The following is a 6,189-nucleotide window of genomic DNA, read 5'->3' on the forward strand; positions in this document are numbered from 1 at the left end:
AAATATTACGCTTCGTGAGAGAGTATGCTAATTTGCTTTTTTTTTTAATCTTCAAGGGCCCTCATTCATTAATTAATTCTCCAAATACAACTGTTATTTTCATTATATCACTGTACTACTCGTACAAAAAACAAACTTCAAATGTAGCAAAATTTCATGCCACCTCCTTATTGTATCAAACTTTTTTTCCTTAAAAAATCGCCATGCCTGTAAACTATCACATATTAATCTCCTTTTGTCCCCCTACACACTACACCAATCCACTTGAATAAGGCACTCCAGTCTTCGGCAACCAAATATCCCCAACAACAAAGCTCGTCACCGTAAAATCCAACGCCTCCGTCGTATTCATCACACTATGATACCCCGTCCAATTTACCCTAGCGCTCGTATCTGAGCCCGGGCCCGTGTTATTGAACTCCGCATAAAACAACGTGCTCAGCGCAAAATCCCCATTCCAGGGCATCCAACCTGCAGGCGCAATCAACTTATCCAAGAATGATTCCATGATTACAGTTCTCGAGTACTCCTTCCACGGTCGACCAAGATACGTTAGCGTCGATCCGTTATCCGCCGAAAGATCAGGGGAGGCTAGGAGATTACAGTTCTGGATCGAGGTGCCCGTGTTTTGGTTCGGGTCAGTTCGGCCTTGGGCCGTGATTGTGTTGCTCTGGCCCTGCAGTGGGAGCCTGGAGTAGATGTTGCAGTTCTGGAAGATGACGGCCGCGTTGCCGAAGATGAAGTCGACGGTTCCGTAGATGTCGCAGTCTTTGTAGAACTGGCGCATGGAGTGGGTGTAGAGGGTGTCTTGGTAGCCCTCGAAGCTGCATCTGTAGAAGGTCGAGAGGTCCGCGCCGTTGCGGACAGCGACGGCTTGGTGCTTGGCTGGGCCGGCGGTGTTTTGGAATGTCATGTTGATTGCCACGAACCCTTGGCCCATTACGGCTGTGACAGGGTGACCATTGAAGCTATGTGTTAGGTAGGTCTCTTGCTTATTTTATAAAGGAAATATATAACCAAATAACAATCTTGAAATTGTATTTTTTTATAAGGAATCAGCATCCTTGCTAACACAATAAAAGAATGAGAAATTTTAGTGAAAAGCAGAGTGAGGAGCACTTGTTAATTAAGTAGTGGATAGGATCAGAATCTTTAGTTTAATTTTCGTCTTCAGCCGTTGAGTTGTTTTGTATAGTGAGGGGCTGCAACTGTGTTATTAGGGGCTGTTTGGTTCGTTTTCTTGATATAGAGAAATGTAATTCTATGTAAAGAAACACAAGTTTTGAGTTTTCCAAACTTTTCCAAGAAATAGATTGTTTTGCTTTGGTTCGCACATAAAAAATGGTGGGAAACCAATGTATTTATTTTTCTTGTGTTTGGTTCGCATAGAAAAAAAAAGAAAACTTTTGTAAACAAAACAGAGAAGGAAAAAAATCTGACGTGGCAGAGTTTTCATCAATTTCACTTGGTTGAGGAAGGAAATCGAAGAGGGAAAAAAATCTTAGTTGGCGGCGATTTCAGCAGAGTTTTCCCTCTTTCATTCGAGCGAACCAAAACGGGACAAAGAAATGGACGGAAACAAAAAAGCTGACGTGGAGGGCTAAAAATCTGACGTGGAGGGGTTTTCTGAGTTTTCCACCCCTTATAATAGCGAACCAAACAGCCCCTTAGTGTAAAATAGAATTAAGTACAATCAGGACTGGGATAAACATTGGGATCTTAGCTACTTTTCTTTTTCTTTTTTCCTTTTTTTAATGGAAAGTGTAATGACCTTTTAGTTTTTCAAAAAAAATAATTCGATATTGATCCGTTTCGTTATGGGCCAATTAATGATACAAAAGCATTGGTACATTCAATCGAAAATCCAAGATTCAATAAATATTTAATACGATTATCTACTCACCCAGCGTAGCCGAGTTGAAAGTGGTCCACCCATCAAAATTATTCCGATCACCGGTAACAACCGTTTCATTAATCCCATCTCCGATCATCATCACGTACCTCTTCCACTTGGGAATCAACACATACTCTGTATAAACACCGGCATTTACATGAATCATATGAGTACCGCTTACTCCGCATCAGTTCTTATTTGGGAGCCGATCAACCGCCATCCGATATACATCGTAAAATTACCCGACCCATCTTGGCTCACAACCACCACATCATTCACCAACACAGCGCGTCGTCCGAGGACTGCATCAATCTCCGACGGGCCTCCGGCCCATTCCAGGCAAGCGCAGGGAAATGCCTGTACCCGGTCGCGGTCTTTTGTTGTTCGGAACCCAAGCCCGGTTAAAAAGGGAGAGGGAGATACTGTAGAGCTTCGTGCCGTTGGATAAAGGAACGGAGAGCCCGTTCTTGACCCTCCAGGCTGAGGCGGTGGCCTGCAGGCCATCGAAGCAAGTTTGTTGGTTTGTTAAGAGAGCGGAGAGCAGGGTTTGGAGAGACTCCGTTTGGGGATCGAGTAGGCTTTCGGAGGTGTTGAGGGTGTTGGATGCGGAGACGATCGAAGCTCGATGTGAGGCCGCGCAGGACGCTGCAGTCCTCGAGCGGATTGGATGGCCTGTGGGATGAGAGGAGAGAAGCGGGGGGCGAGGTAGCCGGCTTGCACGAGGGAGAGGAACTTTTCGGCGTGAAGAGGGCATTTTGAGAGGCCGGAGAAGCGGGCAAAGGAGCTAAGAGGCTCGGTTTGGGAGCCTTTTAAGCGAGGAGGATTGGGCGGCAGCAATGACGGGGTCCGTGGTGGCGTTGCAGGCTGCCGGTGGGAGTTATTGCGAGTCGAGGCCGTGGCACATCGAGAGGGTAGGGCGAACGAGGAGCGCCAAGGAGAGCGAGGAGAGGAGCGAGCGAGGGTTTTGGGATGAAGCCATGAGGAGTTTTTGTGTTTTTGGAGGTATTCTGAGTGAAGGGGAGTGCTTATGGCTCAGGTTTTATAGAGAGGTGTTAAGGGGTTAGGTCTTATTCTTTTGATTTGTTAGGTGAGTTTTGTTTTAACCTCTTGTCATGGAAAACTAACAAACTCTAGAACATGGTATAAATTAATTGGATGGTTTTCTATATACAAATAACACTTATTGAGATAAGTTTAACATGCCAATTAGTAATTAGGGCATTTTGTTTACTTACATAATCAAGAAATTGCTCACTTTCTCATCACTTGATGTACATCTTAAATTGGTTGGCTTTCTTTCTAGAAAACTTTAATAGCTTGCAAAAATAAACTATATATTATCAATCAATTTCCGTCAAGTTATACTCAAGGGTGTAATAAAACCTCATGATATATAAAATTCTGGGCTAATTAGCACTTACATACCTTATATTTTGTTGATATAAATGAATAATGGAGGATTCATATGGAAATATATCATTTATATGGTTGGATTCCACAGATGAAAATTAAAAGATGTTTAATTAATAATATGTGAGTTTTAGCACCACATGTACTAATTGAATGTATTTTAAATGGTTCATATACTAGTCTTTTAACCCATGCTAAGCACCGTCTCATCTCAATTCATCTATATTTCGTTGTGTTTTAATCACTCGTATCCGAATATAATTTAAAATACCCCACAAATTGATGTTAGAGAACATGTTCCCGCCTCAAAATCATGATATTGAACAACTTATATAATGCTATAATTAAAATTAAGATTATTTAAAACTATTTTTCATATAAAATGAATAAAATGAAGATAATAAAAATATACTTAAATGCACCTTAAATGAAATTAAAAGTTAAGATAATTTAATGCTCAAAAAAATATTATTTGCAAATTATTTACGATGATTTAAGTAACCTACTTTGGTTATTTATAATCCCTATCATTTGGAATTGAAGGAAATTTGAAAATCAAGTAAATCATGATATTTAGCATATCAACAATACATAGCATTAGCTTTTGAATATTCGTAACAATAGTTGGTGTTTTGATATATGAAAGTTTTAATGATAATTTATTATTTGTTCTTCTGCAAATTCAAATTTGAAAATTATTATAATTATTTCAATTCATAAAATTCCTAATTTAAGACTAAAATTTCTTAATATAATTTACAAAAGTACAAAATAATAAATTCTAATAATAAATTATTAGAAACTTTAAGAAAATAAGGGCTTAGTTATTGAAGTCAACTTTGATATTTAATCCAACTCCTTTCAAATCATGGCCTTAAACAAAATACTAAAAATTAGAAATAAACTACAATCATAGATTAATATCACAAATTTTGAAAATAAAAAAAATCTGTAAATAAAACTAAAATTTTAGAACTGTTGTGTTTATATAAATAGACAAGAGAAGAGATAGGGAGAAAAATGATTCTCATTTTATTCATCTTCCTCATTCCACTATACATTCTATAGTCCATGACATACATTATATAGATGGATAATAAGAAGACTAAAGGACATGGGCTAATGAAGAGTCACATACATTATATAGATGGATAATAAGAAGACTAAAGGACATGGGCTAATGAAGAGTCACCTAATTAATTGTCCATATTCAAGTAATGACTAAAGGACATGGGCTAATGAAGAGTCACCTAATTAATTGTCCATATTCAAGTAATGTCCACATTCATGTTATCTTCTATATTTCAACACTCCCCCTTGGACATTACTTCGTGATGTCAATGCCTCGTTAAAAACTTCGCTAGAAAAACCCAGTGGGAAAAAAACTAGTTGAGGAAAAGAGTACACGACATAAGTAGATTCTTATGTTGCATTAGTTGCCTCATTAAAAACCTTTAACTAAGAAAACCCTGTGGGACAAAACTAATTAGCAAAAGGAAAAAGAGTACAACTATATACCTTCAAGACCAAATCTTCAGGATTGTCTTGAAAATTCACTCCCCCTGATGATGACAATCTTCTGAGTGTATGCTAAGAAAAACCCAGTAGGAAAAAACTTAGCAAAAGGAAAAAAATATGACGATAGACCTTCAAGGCCCAATCTTCAGGATTGTTCTTTAAAAATTTTCTCCCCCTAATGACGATAGTCTTCCAAGTCTGCACATACCAATATTGTGAACATATTTCTCAAAAGTTAATGTAGGCAGAGATTTGATGAACAAATCTGCAAGATTATAACTTGAGCGAACCTTTTCGATGGTGATTTCGCCATTCTTTTGGAGCTCATGTGGATAAAAGAATTTTTGCGTAATATGTTTTGTCATGATTCCTTTTACATATCCACTGTTCATTTGTGCAACACAAGCTGCATTGTCCTCTAATATGTTTTGTCATGATTCCTTTTACATATCCACTGTTCATTTGTGCAACACAAGCTGCATTGTCCTCATAAAGGACAGTGGGGGTTACATATCCACTGTTCATTTGTGCAACACAAGCTGCATTGTCCTCATAAAGGACAGTGGGGGTAATATCATCTTTTGCTAGACCATACGAGCCACAAATGTGTCGTATCAACGATCTCAACCATACACATTCTCGCGAGGCCTAATATAAAGTGATAATCTCTGAGTGGTTAGAAGAAGTAGTCACCATGGTCTGCTTAACATACCTCCAAGAAACGACAGTACTACTATAGAGAAAAACATAACCAGTCTGGGATTGACGTTATGGGGATCAGACATGTAGCCAGCGTCCTAATAGCCCACCAATGTCATATCTTGGTTGCTTTTATAGAATAGTCCAAGATCTTTTGTACCTTGAAGATAGCGAATGATATGTTTAACATCATTCCAATGCCTCCTTACAGGAGAAGCACTATACCTTGCTAGCAAGTTCACCGCAAATGTAATATCAGGCCTGGTGCAATTTGCAAGATAGAGAAGTGCTCCAATGGCGCTCAAATAGGGAACTTCTAGCCCTAACATTTCTTCATTATCTTCTTTGAGTCTAAATGGGTCTTTAACCACTTCGAGGGACCAGACAACCAAAATCTTTCCAAAACTTTTTTCACGTAGGTCGACTGGTGTAGAAAAATTCCTTCTAGAAAATGCTCGATCTGCAGGCCGAGATAAAACTTGGTTTTTCCCAACTCTTTTATTTCAAACTCCGACATTAGGCATGAGCTAGCTTCTGTAAGCTCCTTGTGTGTTCCAATAATATTTATATCATCAACATAGACTGAGATGATACAGAAGCCATTTTCGGATTTATTTATAAACACACAAGGGAAGATGTCATTATTTGCATATCCCTTCTTCAGGAGG

At 38.6% G+C, this 6,189-nt stretch overlaps 1 pseudogene; it reads right to left on the reverse strand.

The window, feature by feature from the left end:
- LOC109847087 lies at positions 65–5,850 on the reverse strand (annotated as a pseudogene).

This window comes from Asparagus officinalis, chromosome 7 (assembly GCF_001876935.1).
Source record: "Asparagus officinalis chromosome 7, Aspof.V1, whole genome shotgun sequence".
In the NCBI taxonomy this organism is placed as follows: Eukaryota; Viridiplantae; Streptophyta; class Magnoliopsida; order Asparagales; family Asparagaceae; genus Asparagus; species Asparagus officinalis.